Source organism: Theropithecus gelada, chromosome 14 (assembly GCF_003255815.1).
Source record: "Theropithecus gelada isolate Dixy chromosome 14, Tgel_1.0, whole genome shotgun sequence".
NCBI classification, from domain to species: Eukaryota; Metazoa; Chordata; class Mammalia; order Primates; family Cercopithecidae; genus Theropithecus; species Theropithecus gelada.
This window is the reverse complement of record NC_037682.1, coordinates 6083025-6105336: the sequence shown is the minus strand read 5'-3', so window position 1 is coordinate 6105336 and position 22312 is coordinate 6083025. Positions and strand designations below refer to the sequence as shown.

Genomic DNA, 22312 nt, shown 5'->3' with positions numbered 1-22312 from the left:
TTCAAGTGATTCTCCTGCCTCAGCCTCCCAGGTGGCTGGGATTACAAGCATGCGCCACCACGCCTGGCTAATTTTGTATTTTTAGTAGAGATGGGCTTTTACCATGTTGACCAGGCTGGTAGTCTCGAACTCCTGACCTCAAGCGATCCGTCCAACTCGGCCTCCTAAAGTGCTGGGATTACAGGCCTGAGCCACTGCACCCAACTCAGAACATTCCTTTTACCAAACCCTTTGGCATATGCTAGACAATGTGACTCATATACATTTTTATATTGATGTATTTGACTAGCATTAGGTCATTTAATTCTCACTAGCACCCCAGGAAATGGGTAGTAGGGCTACCTCCATGTACTAATGAGAAAACCAGGGCTTAGATATCAAGAAACTTGCCCAGTGTCACAGCCAGCAAATCATAGCTCTGGAAATCAAACCCAGGCCCAGGCCCAGGCCAGTCGTGGTGGCTCACGCCTCTAATCCCAGCACTTTGGGAGGCTGAGGCAGATGGATCACCTGAGGTCAGGAGTTCGAGACCAGTCTGACTGATATGGTGAAACCCAGTCTCTACTAAAAATACAAAAAATTAGCTGGGCATGGTGGTGTGCGCCCGTAGTCCCAGATACTAGGGAAGCTGAGACAGGAGAATTTCTTGAACCCGGTAGGTGGAGGTTGCAGTGAGCTGAGATTGCACCACTGCACTCAGCCTGGGCGACAGAGTGAGACTCTGTCTCAAAAAAAAAAAACAAAACAAAACAAAACAAAAAAAACCCAGGTCCAACTCCAAAACTTGTACTCTTAAATCCCAAAGCAAAGTGGTAGGTACTACACAAAAAGTTCTCCTTAGGATTTCTAAAGTTACAACACAGATACAAAATTAGGTCACTGTTGTAACCAAAATGATGAGATTGCAGCCAGCAATAAAACTCCAGTAAATACAAACACCATCGGCGCCAACTGTAAAATTATCCACATGCTGCAGTCTTCCCACTGCACAGTGCCCACGCACACAGGAGCAGGCTCTGCCTTCTGCTCAAACCTAGCTAACAGCTGCCCATCTCCTCCAGCGGTAAAACATTGTGCTGGAAATCCTCCGAGAAAAGGTTAGCCGTGGGAAGCGACAGCTTAGCTCAGCAGGAATACCGGGCAGGGCCTCTAGGAAAAGAGAAAGTGTGAGGCTGGATGACATGGGCCCCATTCCTGGAAAAACTGGAGGAGGCATCGTAGGCAGAGTCGGAAGCAGTGTCTCTGGCGAAGGGCAGGGCAGTTATCTTATCATCGACAACACATTCTTGGATGCCTGGGTGACCAATGCCTGGGAAGGTACTGCTTGGCTAGAAAGCTAGTGCGGGCCTCCGGGACTGGCTCCAGTCCGGGGAAACCACCTTCACAACATGCATGATTTCCAAGGTAGCAAAAATCTGGCCTGGCCTCCTCCCTGCTGCCCAAAGAACTTCAAGGGAAGTACCAGGAAGGCTCTGGAAGGACATCAGCAGCCCAGGGGTTTCCCTAAAACTAGCACGCACGTGCAGTAAAGTTCGTGGCTCTTCTGAACTGAGGTGCAGGCAAACATTAGCAATCATGGGAAGGAAGAAAAGCAGCAGCTCCTCTTCACTGGGCAAGCATGGGTGCATGCTCTCCGCACCGTGTGAGCCACCTCGTTATTCAATTGCAGATATGCATATCTGTAATGGTGCCCCTGTACTTTTCCAGTAAATGTGTATACACACAAATAGAAGTTATTTCCCAAAGTCGGCTGGGTGTGTTGGCTCATGCCTGTAATCCCAGCACTTTGGGAGGCCGAGGCGGGTGGATCATCTAAGGTCAGGAGTTCAAAAGCAGCCAGGCCAACATGGTGAAACCTCATCTCTACTAAAATTACAGAACATTAACTGGGTGTGGTGGTGGGCGCCTGTAGCAGGAGAATTGCTTGAACCTGGGAGGCGGAGGTTGTAGTAAGCCAAGGTCGCACCACTGCACTCCAGCCTGGGAAACAAGAGCGAAACTCCATCTCAAAAAAGAAAAAAAAAAAAAAGAAAGAAATTGTTTCCCAAACCCGATGGAAGCACCTTAGAAGTGAGAATGTGAGACTCACCTTATGTTTTTTAGAGAGTTTCATGTACAGGAAAGGTGAAGGAATTTTCATTATTTATTTATTTATTTTTATAAGACAGAGTCTTGTTCTGAACTCCTGGCTCAAGAGAGCCTCTTGCCTCAGCCTAAGCTGGGACTACAAGTGTGCTCCACCACACCCAGCCTGGAGCTTTCATTATGAAAGGTTGCACCTTGAATTCATGACTGATCATTCAATATTCACATCATTTAAATTGGCCACACAGTGAATTTCCTGTACTGAAGTTTATCGTAACGGACTATTCACATTTATGGGGTCAATATAATGGGTTGTCAGGTTATAAAATGAATTCTGGGCTGGGCACGGTGGCTCACGCCTGTAATCCCAGCACTTTGGGAGGCTGAGGCAGGTGGATCACCTGAGGTCAGGAGTTCAAGACCAGCCTGGTCAACATGGCAAAACCTCATCTCTACTAAAAATACAAAAATTAGCCAGGTGTGGTGGTGGGTGTCTGTAATCCCAGCTACTCGGGAGGCTGAGGCAGGAGAATCGCTTGAACCCGGGAGGTAGAGTTTGTGGTGAGCCGAGATCATGCCACTGCACTCCAGCCTAGGTGACAGAGTGAGACTTCATCTCAAAAAACAAAAATAATAAAATCAAAGGAATTCTGGACTGGGTATGGTGGCTCATGCCTGTAATCCCAACACTTTGGCAGGCAGAGGCAGGAAGTTCGCTTGAGCCCAGGTATTTGAGACCAGTCTGGGCAATGTAGCAAGACCCCATCTCTACAAAACATACATAAATTAGTCAAGTGTGGGTAGTGCATGCCTGTCGTCCCAACTACTCGGGAGTATCGCTCAAGCCCAGGAGTTTGAAGTTACAGTGAGCTATGATCATGCCACTGAACTCTAGCCTGGATGACAGAGCGAGACTCTGTCTTACCAGGTACTGTAAAAATTAAGCCAATTCCGGGTGGATCACTTGAGGTCAGGAGTTTGAGACCAGCCTGGCCAACATGATGAAACTCCGTCTCTACTAAAAAATAAAAACTAGCTAGGCTTGGTGGTGCGTGCCTGTAATCCCAGCTACTCGGGAGGCTGAAGCAGGAGAACTGCTTGAATCCAGGAGGTGGAGGCTGCAGTGAGTCGTGATTGCGCCACTGCACTCCAGCCCGGGCGACAGGGCGAGACTCCATCTCAAAAAAAAAAATTAAGCCAATTCAAATTCAGACCTTATAGTGCACCACATCAATAAGTAATGGTTAGATAAACACAGACAAATGTGATCTTAGCCACTGTGTGTATGTGAAGAAGGATAAAGAAACCAGGAAGCCCGGCATGGTGGCTCATGCCTGGAATCCCAACGCTTTGGGAGGCCAAGGTAAAAGGGTCACTTAAGGCCAGGAGTTCAACACCAGCCTGGACAGCATAGTGAGGCCTGTCTCTACAAAAAATATAAAAAATTAGCCAGGTGTGGTGGCATGTGCCTGTGGTCCTAGCTGTGCAAGAGGCTGAAGAAGGAGGATCCCTTGAGCCCAAATGGGAGATTATGTTGAACCATGATGGCACCACGGCACTGTACTCCAGCTTGGGCAACAAAGCAAGATCCTGTCTCTGGAAAAAAAAAAAAAGTCCGGGCACGGTGGCTCATGCCTGTAATACCAGCACTTCGGGAGGCCGAGGCAGGCAGATCACCTGAGGTCAGGAGTTCAAGACCAGCTTGGTCAACATGGTGAAACCTCGTCTCTACTAAAAATACAAAAATTAGCTGGGCATGGTAGCACACACCTGTAGTCCCAGCTACTCGGGAGGCTGAGGCAGGAGAATCGCTTGAACCCAGAAGGCGGAGGCTGCAGCGAGCTGAGACCACACCACTGCACTCCAGCCTAGGCAACAGAGTGAGACTTCCTCAAAAGAAAGAAAAGAAAAAAAAAAAGAAAAGAAAAGAAAAGAGAGAAAGAAAAATGAAACCAAATATCCAAGAAAAGAAAGGGAGGGAAGGAAGGAGGGGAGGGAGGGAGGGAAGGAGGGAGGAAGGGAGAAAGGAAGAGAGGGAGGAAAGAAAGAAAAAGGAAAGCAAACCTTCACGTATTAAATCTTTTTCAGGGTACCGGAGGAAATGACAGTTGACAAATCAGGGATAAATGCTTTTATAAATGAAGAATCATTTGATAAAAAGCCAAATTTCAGTGATAGCATATGACAGTTTCTTTCTTTCTTTTTTTTTTTTTTTTTTTTTGAGACAGAGTCTTGCTCTGTCAACCAGGCTGGAGTGCAGTGGCGTGATTGTGATCTCGGCTCACTGCAACCTCCGCCTCCCAGGTTTAAGCGATTCGCCTGCCTCGGCCTCCCAAGTAGCTGGGACTACAGGCGTGCGCCACCATGCCCCGCTAATTTTTTGTATTTTAGTAGAGACGAGGTTTCACTATGTTGGCCAGGCTGGTCTCGATCTCCTGACCTCGTGATCCACCCGTCGTGGCCTCCTGAAGTGCTGGGAGAAGTACACCGCGCTCGGCTGACGGTTTCTTCAAGGTTATTAAGTTTACTCCTCACCAGGGCGTCAGAATACAGCGTTAGGAACGCTCTCTGTGGTGACTCAATGTGACTCGATGACCACAGGACCCCCAGAGTGAGCCAGGGCTGGTGGGCAAAGCAGACGTCACTACAGAGAGCTAGCAGCTTGCTGCGGGGAGAGAATAGGGACGTGGTCTCGGGTCCAGACGTCCTCAGCCACAGTAGCAGCGTGAAGAAAGGAAGGTGCATTGAGGGGGGACCCAAATGCTCCTCTACTCCCTGCCTCCCTCACAGGAACTTCCCATAACACACACAGAAGTAACAGTGCCCTTCGTCAGGAGGTTGTGGCAATCCAGAGTGGAAAAAGGGTGCCTCGGACAGGGTGAGGGGGCTTATGCCTCTAATCCCAGTGCTTTGGGAGGCTGAAGTGGGAGGATCGCTTGAGGCCAGGAGTGCACTATGATTGTGCCACGGCACTCCAGCCTGGACAACAGGGCAAGACCTTGTCACTAAAGAAAAAAAAAGGAAAAGAAAGGATGTCTCAAATGTTCTGCCATTCCTTCAACACATATCTGAATGTCTGCTCTGGGCCACTGAAATAATGAGGAAGGTGAGTGTAAGGGCGAGTTAGGAAGAAGTAGCAGCACTTAGCCCCGGCCGCATGTGGGGACTTAGGGAACACGAAGAACGCAGGCTGGCTCTCCGGCTCTTGGGCTGGGTACCACAAACCACCAGCATCAGGAGTATGAAGCCTTCCTTTCTTAACCTAAAGAACTTGATATCCAACGCCTAAGCTATATCCCTCAGGAAGCAGAGCGGTACCCACCCTACTGCCCAACCCTCCAAGGTGACCGTGATCCTCCTGCCCACCCTGGAGAGGCACGCCTCACTCAGCAGCATCATTTCTTTCATTGTTAACTTGCAAAGATGTTCCTGGACCCAAGAACAATCCTCACCAAAAAAAAGGCAAAGGCAGACAGACACTTCTGAGGCTATCAAGTTACCCAAATAGGCAGCTGGCCTCAGCCCAGGCCTGCTGGGGATCCAACCTTCACCCGACATTTGAACGAGGTAAAAGTTGAAATTTACACAAGGTAACAAATATTTGAAGCTAGCAAGCAGAAAAAAGTCCTTACTTGTGTTAAGCAATCAATTTGTTTAAAAAACATATCCTGTACATGTCGTCAAAGAAACTGTTAATAGTGGTGGCATCTGGAGAGGGGAACCAAGTGAGAACTCTACTCTGTATCTGTACCTTTAAAAAAAAAAAATAGAGACAGGATCTGGCTCTGTCACCCAGACTGGAGTGCAGTGGTGCAATCATAGTTCACTGCAGTCTCCACCTCCTGGGCTGAAGCCATCCTCCTACCTCAGCCTCCTGAGTAGCTGGGACCACAGATGCACTCCACCAGGCCTTACTAATTGTTTGTAGAGACAGGGGTCTGGCTCTGTTGCCCGGGTTGGTCATTCCTGGCCTCAAAGCAATCCTCCCACCTTGGCCTCCCAAAGCAGTGAGATTACAGACGTGAGCCACGAGTCCAGGCCCATTCGTGCCTCTTTAACTTTGCATCGTGTGCTTATATCGCTTATTTGTAAAAACAACAACAAAAAAAGTCTTCACAAGAAAAGCTCAAGACTGGCAGAAGACAATTGAGGCCTCTTTAAAGTGTGTTGGAGAGATTCTCTCCAACACAAACAATCTCGAACAGCCATTTTAATTCTCAAAACACCAATTCTTCCGGAATTCAAGTTCAGGTTTCCACCAGCAACAGAACTCTGGCCTGCCAACAATAACCATGCAGAGTGACTAAACATTTTTTCCAACAAAGGAAAAAATGCAAACGATCAAAGTGCAGAAGCAGCCCTTGGCCAGCGCAGGCGCCGGTTTCCGCCTCCCGCCGCCGCTGCCACCGCCCCTGCGCCTTTAGATTTCGGGCAGCAAGTTTAATTGCTTGCTTGGAACGCGTCCTCGGAAGGGCACCGCCAGCAACTGCCGCTTCGCGCCCCGCCCCTTCCCCCAAGCCCCGGGCGGGCGTCACGTGACGGCTGAGAAAAGTAGGGGAAAGGTCAGCAGCAGCCCCGCCCCCGGGCTGGCGCGTCCCAGGCGCTCGGATCCTGTTCCACCCGCCGTGCCCACAGAGACCTTCCGGAGCGAGCTGGCGCGCGTCCCTGTGGCCACCCCAGCGACAGCGGGAGAAATGCAACGCACCTCTCCGTGGAAAGGTCGAGCCCTGCGGTGCCCAACTTTGGGGACAGCTCGGTGCTCAGTGCTTCTGATGACAGATGCTGCATCCAACGAGCCAGAAACGCAGGCACCGCGCTCAAGAGCCCAGGGCGCGTCTAAAAGGGGCTCACTGTGAAGCCCCAGTGAAAACTGACAGTGTTTTTATGAATGGGCACGCGGGGCCAAGGTTGGGTAAGGGCAGGCCCTCGTTCCAGGACTCCCCGGAGGCCCAGCTTGACCGCTCGGTGACCACTGGTCCGAGGCTGGGGCCAAACACAGCAGCCGCAGCAGCATCGGAAGGAACCCAGTTTAATTCTCTGCCCCAGGGTAGGCGGCTTGTGTTTAGTACCAACTCGAAACGTTATTTTGGCCTGTGCATGATGCTAATTTCTGCCACTTTGAAACAAAGTGTGTGCACTCCCAAACCTGGCCCTTTTTACTGTTTGATTCCAACTGTTAAGATAGAGTTCAAGTGCAAGGTCGAGGCAGCAATGCTTCACAGGAAGGAAACCAGTAATTTACATGCGAAAAGCAGTCCACAGGTTCTTGGTATTGAGGCAAAATCAACCCAAAGAATCCCTAGACCAAATGACAGCTGGATGCTCGCTGGCCTCAGCGGTGTGCATCCTCAGCGACACTAATGTCCTCAATTTAATTGCTACGTTTACTCGGTTAGAGTCGCCTTAAAGAATTTGGAAAGGCCCGGGGGTGGGGGTGCTTCCTGGCATAAATAAAAGACCAGGGCTCAGCCACTTTTTATTCACTTGGTGTGTGGCTTAGAAGGAAATAAACATGCTTGCATATCTGGAATGACCAGAAACCGGACACCTGTGGAAGAAAATGGTGTAACAAAATACACCGTTGCAAAAGGTAAAACCGATTTTCATTTTATTCGGTAACTGACAAAGTTACCGGCTTCCTACTAAAATCTGTTCTTAAATATTTTATAACACACGGAGCCTAGAGGAACCGAAAGCCTATGCTGAGTTGGGAATATTAACTCTGTTACGTATTTAACCTGGTAGTTAGCTGGGATTTTAACTCTCTGAGTTGTTTTCTTTTTTTCTTTTTTCTTTTTTTTAAGTAAGATCAGCCCTCGTCTTTGAGTCCTGCGGCTTTAAGGAAAGCCAAGGGCGGATTTACATTATGAAGACGCTGACCCACGGCCTTTCCTGACAAAGCGAAAGAAGCCGGCTGTTGGCTGGCCGCGGCGGTGGCTCCAAGAAGGGGCTGCCCCGCGTGGCCCTGACCGCACCGTCAGGCTCGCTGGCCAAGTTCGCCAGGGCCCGGCCACGTGACACCCCCACCCTCCAGCGGCCCCGCAGCTCCCGGCCCGGCACGACCTTGGGCACGCGCTCCGCGCCCACCTGCCCTTGACCCAGCGTTGCACGGGAGAGGCTGCGGAGCGCTCCCAAGCAGGCACGGGGCCCGGCACCCTCAGCCTGCTCACCGCAGCGCTCGGACCGCGCCTGGAGTCCCTGCGCCAAGGGCGTGTCCCGACGGCTGCACTGCGAGGGCGGGCTTGGGGAGGGGGACCGGGGAGACCGGCGCTGGGATGGGGTCAGCGGCGTTCTGCCGAATCCCGAGGGCCAAGCATCCCTCCCTGAGCCGCACTGCACCTGCTCGCAGGTGACCGATCCACGGGCGGACCCTCAGACCCAATCCTCTCCGGAGCCGGGTGGGATGGGCAGGGACAGGAGCCGGAGGCCCTACTGGCCCCGGGCAAAGGCATCCTGGAAAGCATCCAGGGCGTCCAGCATCCCTCCCGCGGCCACCCGCAGGCAGACCGACCCCCGGTCAGACCCTCAGACTCAATCCAGTCCGGGGCAGATTAAGGAGTGGGAGACAAGGGAGCCGGTGGCCCTGTTGGCCCCGGGCCGGAGGCCTCCAGCCAAGTCCGGAGGGCCGAGCATCCCTCCCACGGCCGCACCGGACCCGCCTGCTGACGGACCGACCCCCGGCAGGCCCCCAGACCCAATCCCCTGCGGGACATGGGGAGCCCCGGCCCCTCTCCGGGTTCAGGATCTCCACAACCCCGCCGTCCGGGGGGAATACCGGGGTTCCTCTCGGCGTCCCGGTTCCGGCGGGGTCCCCCACCAGGTCCGGTTCCCGGCAGCCCAGCGCGCCGCCCGTGCCCGGCCCCCGCAGCCCGCAGGGCCGCTCCGTCACCCTCCCCACCGCGCGCGGCCGGGCCTCACCGAGTCAGCGACGGAGGTGCGGCAGCGGCAGCGGCGGCAGCGGCGGCAGCGGCGGCGGTGGCAGCGGCGGCTGAGTGAGCGAGCGGCGAGCGGGCTCCGGAGAAGGAGGGCCGCGGGTGAGGCCGAGCGCACCCGACGCCGGCGGCAGCGGATTGGCTGAGGCGGGTCCGGCTGCGGCGCCGGCGGGCGGGGGACTCCCGGCGCGCGGAGGGCGGACCCGGGACCTGGGCGGGGCGGGGCGTCCACGGGGCGAGAAGGGGAGGGAAACTGAGGCTCCCGGGGGTGCTCGCGTCCTCGACCTCTGCCGGAATGGGGTCTAGGACGAAATTCCTCACCCTCCGAGCCTCAGTTTCCTCATCCGTAAAATGAGTCATCTCGTGGAGGCCGTGCGCATAAAATGCTTGGCTATGTGCCTGGCTCATGCTCGCGACTTATCGGCATTGCCCCGTGTAATGCTCCAGGCACCCCCTGATGGTATTCACCCCCGACTCCTTTATGCAGACAAGGGTGGCGGGCCAGGAAATAAGTTGTCCAACGTCACTGAGCTGAGGAGCAACCGATCCACCGGGAGTGGTGGCGCGCGCCTATAATCCCAGCTACTCCGGAGGCTGAGGCGGGAAGATCGCTTGAAGCCAGGAGTTCAAGGCCAGCCTGGGCAACGTAGGGAGACCCCCGTCTCTAAAAAAAAAAAAAGCGGGGGGAATGATAGACCGGACAGTGGGTCCAGATCTGACTCCACAGCCCATGCCCCAAATCAGACCTTATACCACGAGCGATCCGGAGGCAGCGTGGCTCCTCCTCATCTAGCTAGGATATAAATGCCTTCCTTACTGGGCTTTGGTGAGATTTACTAAAATAATTCTTCCAACGTCAAGAACATAATAGGTGCCGGGAGAGGAGTAGCTGGAGTCCAGGGCAGAGTGACCGAGAGACCCTTGTGCTGGAGCTCGGGAGAGGGGCCGGGAGCGGGAACTGAACATCCACCCGTCCCAGGAGTCTAGGGCGAGCGCAGCTGCAGGGGACCCGGGGGGTTGACGGGGAGGGAGAGGGGCCCCAAGCATAACAGGAGGGCCAAGGGGCTCTTCCTGCCCGGGAGCCACCCCTCCCCTATCTTTACCCGCAATGCTTCCAGGCGCGAGCTGGCAGCTCTGCATACAGCAGGTGCTCCATAAGTGCACCGATTCTATGAACAAAGACTCTTTTAAACCATTTTTTATGAACCCGGCTCTTTTTAAGGTCGACTACTTCTAGTTATGAAAAATCCATGTTAGCAACCATCCTTCTTTCTGTATTATTTGCCTGTTACCGCAGAATAATTTAGAAGAGAAAATGAAAGTTCTCCTTTGATCCCGCCCCCCACCACCGCTGCAGTTAACTCTCCCTGCGGTTCTCAGGCTCACTGTTTTAAAGGAAGGCTAGGAAGCAAGCTGTCTGTAAGCTGTTTTGTTTTCGCTTGGCTTCAGTCGTGGACATAGTTCTCTGTGGGGGGACGGAGATGAACGCCGGCCTTCCCAAGGCTGCGTAAGATTTCCTTTTACGATGCTGTGATCCATTTACGCGGCCCCCAGTGGACAATTAAGCCCTCCTCCCGGCCCCCGACCCCACCATTGCAGGTATAAATAAAAGCTGCGTTGGCCGTCGATGTACCTCTTGGAGCTCCTGGTTCTCCTGTAGGATAGATCCCTGGAGGGGACGCAACCAGGCACATGCAACATTTTGATGCCACAGGCCAAGCTACCATGCCGAAAAGCTTACCAACTTCCACTACCACCCGCGCGTGCAAGCGGGTCCCTGTCTCCGATTAGGGATTATTTTAATCTTTGCCAATCCTAAAAGGAGGGGTGAAGGAGGGAAGAACCTCTCATCTCTCCTTTTAATTTGCGTTTCTTTGAGGTTAGAAGTTGGGGGTTTGTCCCCCTGCTGGCTCTAGTCTGGACCACAAGTGAGCCCGGGCACTCGACCCCCGCAGATTTCACCGCCCCAAAAGGCAGGGGGGCTGGGCCAGGGCACACGTTCCCGACGCGCGGCTGCACCCCACGGGCCCTGGCGGTTCTTGCGCGTGGGGCTCTCCTTGCGCGTGGGCCTTCGCGGTTTGCGCTACAGAAGCTGGACTGTCATTCTCACCTCAAATGCCCTTCCCTCCTTTCCCTGGAACCTCAGTCGCCTACAGGTCCCGGCTCCAAGGTCACTTCCTCCCTCGCTCAGCGCCCCGGTGCGCGCCCAGCTGGGATTGGCCCCGCGCCCTGTCTGTTCCCAGGGCTCTTCGGCCTTGACAGTGCGCCCTTCCCTGCGCCCCGCCTCGGTGCCACCTGCAGGCCGGGCGGGGCAGGGACAGGTACCTGGTCTGTGGGGGCGTCGAGGCGCCACGCTCACCTGTGCCATGGAGGCCGTGCTCTCGGCGGCGGCAAGGAGCCTGCGACTGCAGCCACACTGGGGAGGCCTCATTCCCCTCCCGCCGACCACGCGGCAGCTGTCCTCCCCCGGTCGGCGGCTCCCCCGGCAGCGAAGCTGAGTCTATTAATAAAGAACCAGAGAACCAGGCCCCCCGGGGAGCTCCGGGCCTGAGCCTCAGTTCCCTGGGGCCAAAAAACATCTCCATGCCTGCCTCCGAAACTAGAATAATCTTTCTCAAGCCTTGTGGGTGTTTTTGGGTTTTTTTGGTTTTTTTTGTTGTTTTTTTTTTTACAAATTCTGCCCCAGTTTGAATACTGTAGCAGTTGCCTACCATAGCTACAAGAAAACTTTTCTTTTTAATGCAGGTAATGTTTTTATTTATCGCTAAGATTTCTCTTTTTACTCTAAAAAATACTTTTTTATGGAAAAATCCAAACCTTTTTGTTCATTCATTCATTCATTTTTGAAACAGGATCTTTCTCTGTTGCCCAGGCTGGAGGGCAGTAGCAAAATGACAGCTCACTGCAGCGTTGACATCCCAGGCTCAAGCAATCCTCTCACCCCAGCTTCCTTAGTAGCTAGGACCACAGGCAACTCCCGCCATGCCTGGCTAATATTTTGAAAAATCCAAACCTTTGAAAAAAATTAACCAGAACAGTATAATAAAGGCCCGTACAACCAAAACTCAAGTTCAACAGTTACTGAGCTAGGACCAAGGTATATGCTTGTGTTCCTACCCACTCCTGCCCAGTCCTACTGTTTATTTTAAAGCAAATTCAGAAATCCTACCGTTACGTCCACAAATTCCTTTTTTGTTTGTTTGTTTTTTGTTTTTTGAGATGGAGTATTGCTCTGTCCCCCAAGCTGGAGTGCAGTGGCGCAATCTCACCTCACTGCAACCTCTGCCTCCAGGGCTCAAGCGATTCTCATACCTCAGCCTCCTGAGTAGCTGAGATTACAGACGTGCATCACCATGCCCAGTAATTTTTGTATTTTTAGTAGAGACAGGGTTTCACCATGTTAACCAGGTTGGTCTCCAACTCCTGATCTCAGGTGATCCATCCGCCTCAGCCTCCCAAAGTGCTGGGATTACAGGTGTGAGCCATTGCGCCCGGCCCTCAAATTCTTGAGTACAAACTTCTAAAAGATAAATATTCTTAACTAAAAAATATGACCATACTATCGTTGTCCCATCTAAAATAGATGAACAATTGTGACAGAAAATGGTAAACCCTGTTGCCTGCCAAGAGCACAGCTGAGTCCCCACTCGATCTCACCAGCCTCATTTCTTGCTGGCAACTCCCAGCAGATTCTGATCCAGAAGTATGTACGATATTTTGGAACTCAGTTCTGGTTTCCCCATAGGAAACGGTGTTGAAATCTCAGCGTGGTGTGCTTCCCTCTCCTCTCCGAAGCCTGTAGTCCCTCTGACCTTGAACCTTGGGCCCCTGTAGGTGTTGAGTAAATATGGTCAGTTCCACTTTGCTGAGCCTGCATCACCAGGGTTTCATGAGGACAGAACCGGGTGATGCAAACGAAAGCACCTGCACGCAGCAAGAGGACGTGCACAGAAAGGACTCAGAGCAACAAGCGCACTGTTTTCTTAACGAACAGGTCTGCTCTGACGCGGGATCAGAACACATTCTTTTGTTGTTGTTTGTTTGAGATGGAGTCTCTCTTCGTCACCCAGGCTGGAGTGCAATGGTGTGATCTCGGCTCACTGCAACCTCTGCCTCCTGGGTTCAAGCGATTCTCCTGCCTCTGCCTCCCAAGTAGCTGGGATTACAGGCACGTGCCACCACAGCTAATTTTTGTACTTTTAGTAGAGACAGGGTTTCACCATGTTGGCCAGGCTGATCTTGAACTCCTGACCTCAAGTGATCTGCCCACCTCAGCCTTTCAAAGTGGTGGGATTACAGACATGAGCCACCACACCCGGCCCAGAACACATTCTATCCAGCTGTTCCTAGCTGCTTTGCTGCCCATCTGTGCCTCAGTTTCCTCACTTAAAAGAGGACTGACTGGGTGCGGAGTCTCACACCTGTAAACCCAGTACTTCGGGGCTGAGGCGGGTGGATCACCTGAGGTCAGGAGTTGGAGACCAGCCTGACCAATGTGGTGAAACCCCATCTCTACTAAAAATACAATAATTAGCTGGACGTGATGGCAGGCTCCTGTAATCCCAGCTACTCAGGAGGCTGAGGCAGGAGAATGGCTTGAACCTGGGAGGCAGAGGTTGCAGTGAGCCGAGATCGTGCCATTGCACTCCAGCCTGGGCAACAAAATTGAAACTCAGTCTAAAAACAAGCAAACAAACCAAAAAAAAAAAAAAAAAAGAGGACCTTGACCCAGGGCACTAATGAGCAAGCTTTCACCACTCTCCCTCATCCCTTCAGATCCAGGACTCCACTGTTTCTTCTGCACCTCTTAGTCCCCAGCACCCTGGCTGGCCCATTGAGGCACAAGGAAGGTCAGCAGGGGGTTGCCTTCCTGGGGAGGCAGCACAGTGAAGAAGCAAGAATGGAGGTCAGGAGAGGGAACAGCAGGCCACGGGGCACAGAGCTGAGTCTGGCTGGCTGCATGGGTGGCTTACTGCCCATCTGGCCTCAGTTTCCTCACTTCAAAAAAAGAGGATGGGCCAGGCGTGGTGGCTCACCCCTGTAATCCTAGCACTTTGAGAGGCTGAGGCAGGTGGATCTCTTGAGGTCAGGAGTTCGAGACCAGCCTGGCCAACAAGGTGAAACCCATTCTGTACTAAAAATACAAAAAAAAAAAAAAAAATTCGCCAGGCATAGTGGTTGGCACCTGTAATCCCAGCTACTTGGGAGGCTGAGGCGGGAGAGTCACTTGAACCCAAAAGGCAGAGGTTGCAGTGAGCCGAGATTGTGCCACTGCACTCCAGCCTGGGCAACAGAGTGAGACTCCGTCTCAAAAAAAAAAAAAAAAAAAAAGAGAGGACATTGACCCTGGGCACTAATAAGCAACCTTTTCACCACTCTTTTCTTTCTAATCTTACTCTGATTAGTTCATTTATTTGGAGAAGCAGTCATATTCTGGTGTTGGGAGCGTGAACTCCAGAACCACTCAGCCTGGGTTCAAATCCTGTCTCTGCCACTTACTAGCCAAGTGATCTTAAACCTCCCTGCACCTCAGTTTCCTCATCTGTAACATGGGAAAGAAACGGAAGCTGCCTTGGAGAGTTGTAATGAAGATGAGTAACTGACAGGAGTGCTTAGAGCATTCCCTGGTACACAGCAGGTGCCACGTAAGCTTTAGCTGGGATTATTATTCCCCCCACCCCGTCATGAGTCCATGTTTTCAAAACTGTTGCCCTCCCAGATCAGAGAATGTTGGAAAAAAAGGAAAAAATATATAAATGAATAAACAAAAACTGTTGCTTATAAACAGTACATGTAATGGGGGAATAACGAATTTTCTGGTGCATACGGCAGAAATCTGCAAAACTGCCAGCTGGAGACTATGACCAGCATAAAATTCATTCATTGCTTTAAAAGATGCTTGTCAATAAGCACAGTGGCTGCCAAGACACCGTGTACTGCCAGCCAAGAACCAAAAATCTGGGCATTTTAATCTATACAGGTTAATTTCAGATAGATGAGGGGCCTCTTTAAGGCCGTTTGAAATGGTCAGAATAGTTCAAGGGTCACTATTACTCCTTCCTCAGTTTCCCCAGTCATCTCTGAGGCCCCCATCTCTACCCAGCCTACTTAGAGAGTATGCATTCAGGCCAGGACCTGAGCTTCTTCATGGGATCAGAGCAGCGTGCTGGGCCCAGAGGAGGCAATGCCTTAACGGATGCTATTGAAGTTGGTGTCTCGACTTGCCCATCACCAGGGCCAGGGCAGTCTTGCTCCTGACTGCTATGCCGGCAGCCCCGACACTGGGACTTCACGCACAGGGAGGAGGTGACCCTCCTGTAGCTCATTTTAGCAGACACCTGAGTTTTTAAATGAGAGCATTGACAAAAGGTCTTCTGTGTTAAAGGCATAAATCCTCCCCTTTGGAGGTAGAGGTAGAAGGAGAACGAGAGAGGTAGGTAATAACTTGAATCTTTATAGTTTTTAAATTTGGAAGGGCTGGGCGCAATGGCTCATGCCTGTAATCCCAGCACTTTGGCAGGCTAAGGTGGGTGGATCATCTGAGTTCAGGAGTTCGAGACTAGCCTGGCCAACATGGTGAAACCCCGTCTCTACTAAAAATACAAAAATGAGCCAGGCATAGTGTCACACATCCATAGTCCCAGCTACTTGGGAGGCTGAGGCAGGAAAATCACTTGAACCTGGGACGCGGAGGTTGCAGTGAGCTGAGATTGCGCCATTGCACTCCAGGCTGGACAACAAGAACAAAATTCCGTCTCAAAAAAAAAAAAAATTTGGAACGAGGAGTCACTGACCCTTGGAAAACCCGAGGATGGCTACAAATTCTATCCTTGGAAACACACACATGCACACACGTGCACACATGCACACACACGCACATGCACACACACACACAGGCACACACACACACGAACACACACACAGGCACACACACATAGTAAATCATTCCAGTTATGGCCCTTCGAAGTCCCGTCTCTAGCCTCCTGAGTCACACAGATTAAGAAAAAATATCCCAAACTTGGAAATAAGGCAAAAGCATGTCTGAATGTGATTTCAGTGTCACACTGGATCATTGCCTAACTGTCCCATTCAAGGATTCACTCATTTTCTAGGGAACAGTATCTTGGACGAGGCCCCAGAGTCTGTGAAGTTACATGCGAGCTGGTAGATTTTTGTCCAATAGAAATTCAAAGGATTTCAGTTGATAGAAACAAGAATTCCCCAAGGTTATGATTTTATTGCCCTGTAGGACATTAACCAGTTTTGTAGCAATCTTATGGCAGTTTTCTTTTCTTTCCCTTTTATTTTTATTTTTGAGTTGGAGTTTCACTCTGTCACCCAGGCTGGAGTGCAGTTGTGTGATCTTGGCTCACTGCAACCTCCACCTCCCGGGTTCAAGCAATTCTCCTGTCTCAGCCTCCTGAGTAGCTGGGACTACCGGCACCCACCACCACGCCTGGCTAATTTTTTGTAATTTTTAGTAGAGATGGGGTTTCACCGTGTTAGCCAGGATGGTCTCAATCTCCTGACCTCGTGATCCGCCTGCCTCGGCCTCCCACAGTGCTGGGATTACAGGCTTGAGCCACTGCACCTGGCCGATGGACTTTCTTATACTTATTTAACAGTTTAGCACACATCTTTATAAGACAAATATAAGAAACCGTGTTTATTCATTTCTGTTTGCAGCATCATTTCACAAAGACCCTGATTCTGACTTGCAGCTCTCCAGAAGGATGCTTTGAAGACAAAACACGACAGAGCCCATGGCCCCCATGCCTCTTGCCCGAGTTACTATATTTCTTAAATGATAAGTGACCCTAATCCTTGCCTTTTTCTGCACATAAAATAATGTCAGCTGGGCGAGGTGGCTCACACCTGTAATCCCAGCAGTTTGGGAGGCCAAGGCGAGCCGATCACCTGAGGTCGGGAGTTGGAGACCAGCCTGGCCAACATGGAGAAACCCTGTCTCTACTAAAAATACAAAATTAGCTGGGCATGGTGGCGCACGCCTGTAATCCCAGCTACTCGGGAGGCTGAGGCAGGAGAATGCCTTCATCCCGGGAGGCAGAGGTTGCAGTGAGTTGAGATCACACCATTGCACTCCAAGCCTGGGCAACAAGAGCAAAACTTCGTCTCAAAAAAATAAATAAGGCCGGGCGCGGTGGCTCAAGCCTGTAATCCCAGCACTTTGGGAGGCCGAGACGGGCGGATCACGAGGTCAAGAGATCGAGACCATCCTGGCTAACACGGTGAAACCCCGTCTCTACTAAAAAATACAAAAACTAGCCGGGCGAGGTGGCGGGCGCCTGTAGTCCCAGCTACTCGGGAGGCTGATGCAGGAGAATGGCGTGAACCCGGGAGGCGGAGCTTGCAGTGAGCTGAGATCCGGCCACTGCACTCCAGCCCGGGCGACAGAGCGAGACTCCGTCTCAAAAAAATAAATAAATAAAAATAAATAAATAAATAAATAAATAAAAGTAAATAACCTCTAACAAGGTTAGTGATTATGCCTCTGTAATCTATAACCAAATATAGCCAAACCCAACTTCTGATGTGATTCTGCTTCAATGTAACTTCTGAGAAAGTGATGTGATTTTGCACAGGCAGAACCTCCACCACGGGTATATAAGCTGTGGCCTGAAACACCGTGGCGGGACAACATGATGGAACTGCTCCTGGGCTATAGGCTTCAGTCAATAGTCCTCAGCAAGATCTCCGAATAAACTAACTTTAAAGCTTCAAAAGCTTCACTTTTTTTTTTTCTTTAGTTGACATCTTTCAAATTACATATGAAGAGGTTGCCATAATCCTTTTAGCACTTAGGTCCTAGAAATATTTTTTGTTTGTTTGTTTTTTGAGACAGGGTCTCCCTTTGTCACCCAGGCTGGAGTGCAGTGGTGCAGTGACACAATCTCAGTTCCCTGCAGCCTCGACTTGCTGGGCTCAAGCGATGCTCCTGCCTCAGCCCCCCAGTAGCTGGCACTACAGGCCAATGCCACGCCTGGCTGATTTTTGTATTTTTAGTAGAGACAGGGTTTCACCATGTTGCCCAGGCTGGAGGCACTGGAAAGAGGAAACATCTGAATCCGACCCTGGTCTCACACATACTCATTCATTTGATCATACATCCACTCATTCTGCAAGTACGTACTGAGCCCCTACACTTATGCCAGCACTATTCTACACACTGGGATTCTCAGGGAGTGAACAGAGCATTTTAACCAAGCCACATCCTCAGAAGCCCAAATTCTAGTGAGAGAGGCGGTCAAGAAACAGACTCATGTGGAAAGGGCAAAGGAGGCTGGGTGCAGTGGCTCACACCTGTAACCCAGCATTTTGAGAGGCAGAGGTGGGCAGACCACGAGGTCAGGAGTTCGAGACCAGCCTGGTCAACATTGCGAAACCTCTGTGTCTACCAAAAATACAAAAATTAGCCAGGTATGATGGCAGGCACCTGTAATCCCAACTACTCAGGAGCCTGAAGCAGGAGAATCGCTTGAACCTGGGAGGCGGAGATTGCAGTGAGCTGAGATTGTGCCATTGCACCCCAGCCTGGGTGACAAGAGCAAGACTCTGTCTCAAAAAAAAAAAAAAAAAAAAAAAAAGGCAAAGGAGAAAAACAAACCAGGGATTGGGGCAGAGTGTGGCTCTGGCTTGGGGTGGGTGGGGACTAGCTTACAGATTCCATAGACCATAAACCCCTAGGGCTGGAAACCCTGGAAACCAGAACTGGATACATAACTTGGGTTTCAGAAATGTTAGCTGAATGACTGAGTGATGGTTGGGATGGACGGGTGGAGGCCTGGGGCTCTGCAGGCTTAGCTGCCCGGTGCCCCTCCATCTGGCCCTTCCCTTCCAGGCCTTCACCCCATTTCCATGTCTCTCACGGGAACCTGTCCCCATGCGTGACCTTCTTCACGGTCATCTTCTGTGCCCCATCGTCTTTGATGCAATCTGTGGCCTCCAGGCAGAACAGGCTTCAAAATTTGTCAAGCAAAGTGAAAGGAAGGCTGAGTCCTTTGATCAAAAACTATGAAGAATTTCAAGCTGAGGTGGGAAGATCGCTTGAAACCAGGAGTTTGAGACCAGCCTGGGCAACAAAGCCAGACTTTGTCTCTACCAAAAAAAAAAAAAAAAAAAAAAATTACCTGGTGGTGTGCCTGTAGTCCCAGCTACTTGAGAGGCTGATGTAAGAGGATGGCTTGAGCTTCATCCTGGGAGTTCAAGGCTGCAGTGAGCTATGATCGCACCACTGCACTCCAGCCTGGGTTACAGAGCTCTTGAGACCCTGTCTGCAAAACAAATAAACAAATAAATACATAAAATTAAAAAAAATTTTTTTAAACAAGAAAGGAATTTCAAGCCAGTGACCGCAGAGCATGAAACTAACCATGAAGCCCTATTAAGTTCTCCCCCTGTGTGACTGTGCAAGTTGCATTTCTCGGAAGCTGGCCCTTCCTCTAGGGCAGGCTGGAAAGACCTTCTAGAGATCTGCACCCACACAACCTTTCCACCCTGGGCTCGCAAACTTCACTGGACTCTGTGCTCCCTCCACTCAAGACCTCACCCCACTTCCTGCCTCTGAGCATCCGTTCTCGCTGTTCCCTCTGCCCAGCCTGCCTTTCCACTTACCTCTTCTTGTCTTTGTGCACAGCCATGGATCAGGTGCAGGGAGAGGAGATGGAGGCAAAGCAGGCCCAGTCAGCTCTCCAGAGAAGACACTCTCAGAGGGCGGCAGAGTGCTGGCCCGGCTGCAGCCTTGCCCCACCGCAAGGCCCAAGAAGCAGCTTCTTCTGCTGCAAAATGGGGCAGCCATAAGAACCACGGTGCAGGACCTGAGGTGCAGCTCTGCTAAGCTCTCTCTCTCTCTCTCTTTTTTTTTTTTTAAGATGAAATCTTGATCTCTTGCTCTGTCGCTCAGGCTGGAGTGCAGTGGCAAAATCTTGGCTCACTGCAACTCTGCCTCTTGCGTTCAAGCGATTTTCCTGCCTCAGCCTCCCACGTAGCTGGATTACAGGTGGGCGCCACCACGTCTGGCTAATTTTTGTTGTTGTTTTGTTTTGTTTTGTTTTTTGAGACGGAGGTTTTGCTCTTGTTGCCCAGGCTGGAGTGCAATGGTGCAATCTTGGCTCACTGCCACCTCTGCCTCCTGGGTTCAAGCGATTCTTCTGTCTCAGTCTCCCGAGTAACTGGGATAACAGGTATGCATCACCATGCCCAGCTAATTTTGTATTTGTAGTAGAGACGGGGTTTCTCCATGTTGGTCAGTCTAGTCTCGAACTCCCGACCTCAGGTGATCCACCTGCCTCGGCCTCCCAAAGTGCTGGGATTACAGGCGTGAGCCACCATGTCTGGCCATTTTTGTATTTTTACTGGAGATGGGGTTTTGCCATTTTAGCTAAGCTGGTCTCGAACCCCTGACCTCAGGTGATCCGCCCGCCTTGGCCTCCCAAAGTGCTGAGATTGCAGATGTGAGCCACTGCGCCTGGCCCTGCTACGCTCTCTTTTTTTTAAATCTACTGAGATTTGACTCACATGCCATAACGTTCACTGTTTTCAAGTGTACAATTCAATCGATTTTGGTATATATACAGGGTTGTGCAACCACCACCACAATCTAATTTCCTAAACATTCTCCCCTAAACAAAACACTCAACCCATTAGCAGCCATTCTCCCTACGCTCCCCACCCGGGGCGGCCACCAGTCCACTTTCTGCCAAATTCACATGTGGATTTGCCTATTTTGCACATTTCATAGGAATGGGATCCTACAATATGTGGTCCTTGGTGACTGCCTTTTTTCAGAGCATCATGTCTTCAGGGTTCACCCACGTTGTAGCCTGGGTTGGTGGTTCACCCCTTTGTACAGCTGAATGGTACTCTGTTTGACCGGATAGACCACGTTGGATGCGTCCATTCACGGTATGACAGATGGGCATAGCACTTTGAGGAACCAGCTCCCAGTCTGCCCGTTGGGGGTGGGTGTGGGTGCCCGGACCTCCCATGCTGACCTTGACCTGAGATATAACCCAATGGCTGTCTCCTTTCCCTTCTGGAAAATTCCCACTCAGCCTTCAAGGTCCACTGGGAGGTCACTTGCATCTCCGCATTACCCCAAAGAGACTAATAATCCCTTCCTCCGCTGTGCTCCCAGTGAGGTTTCTTCCTTGTTTAAGACCCACCCATCTCTTCTCCCTCGCCGCTCCAGGCTGAAACTGCGGTTGTCCTGTTTCTGGGGTCCTGGGTGTCTCCAAACCCCCAAAACGTTTGTGCACTGGAAAAATGGGGAATTGGCTGCAATATAATTGGCTGCCGGAGAAGCTAATTGTTTCCTTGAAGTCACAGATTTCGGACGGAGGAAAGAAGAGCTGGGGTATTTTGGCGGTAGGGACCCGTGGGTAGGAGGAAGTGACCCTCCTGTAAGGCCCGGGGTCGGGGGAGGTGGGGTGGGAGCGGCGGACCGGCAGTGAGAAACGCCAAATGGCCCTGCTCTCTTTGTTTTTCATGCACCATAATTCGATGGCCAGTCCAGGCGCTGCAGCTCCCTTCCCTGCCGGGGCGCCCACGCAGGACCGCGGAGGGGCTGGGGGTCCAGGGCGCAGTCCAGGTCCCGGGCGCCCGCGCAGCCGCGAGTCCTTCCCTCTGGGAAGGAGCTGGTGGAGGCTGGGGAGGGGGCGTGCGCGTGTCCCCCGGGTTCCTCAGCCCCTCTCGGCTCCCATGGAGAGCCCCAGTTCCGTCCCAGGCTCTCCCTCGGCTTCTCTTTTATTTATTTATTTACTATTTTTTTAAGATGGAGTCGCTCTGTCGCCCAGACTGCAGTCCAATGGCAAGATCTCGGCTCACTGCAACCTCCGCCTCCCCGGGTTCAAGCGATTCTCCTGCCTCAGCCTCCTGAGTAGCTGGGATTACAGGCGCGCGCCACCACATCCGGCTAATTTTCGTATTTTTAGTAAAGACGGGTTTCACCATGTTGTCCCGGCTGGTCTCGAACTCCTGACCTCATGATTCGCCCGCCTCGGCCTCCCAAAGTGCTGGCATCCTCGGCTCCTCTTTTGCAGACGAGGAGGTGCAGGGGCGAGTGGGGAGGGCGTCCTCGGTGAGCGCGCGAATCCCCTCCAGAGTCAGCTGGGTCGGAGGGGCTGGTAGGAGAGCCCCCCCTCCCTGGGGCGATGGCTGAAGGTGGAGGTTGGCCCAGGCTGCGCCCGGAGGGAAGAAGTTAGACTGCAGGAGGGACCGGCGGGCAGAGGCGTGAACCCCTCAGTCGCCCCTCCGGAGTGTGAAATCACCCCTTTGCC

General features: G+C 51.8%; 1 protein-coding gene across 2 annotated transcripts in view; it reads right to left on the bottom strand.

Moving 5' to 3' along the window:
• Nucleotides 1–9172, bottom strand: part of CPT1A (carnitine palmitoyltransferase 1A) — an 80338-nt gene extending 71166 nt beyond the window's left edge. For both annotated transcript variants that reach the window (XM_025357178.1, XM_025357177.1), the window contains exon 1: nucleotides 9004–9172. The gene's annotated coding sequence lies outside the window, so the exon portion shown is untranslated. The remainder of the gene's footprint in view (nucleotides 1–9003) is intronic.
• Between the last annotated feature and the right edge of the window lie 13140 nt (nucleotides 9173–22312).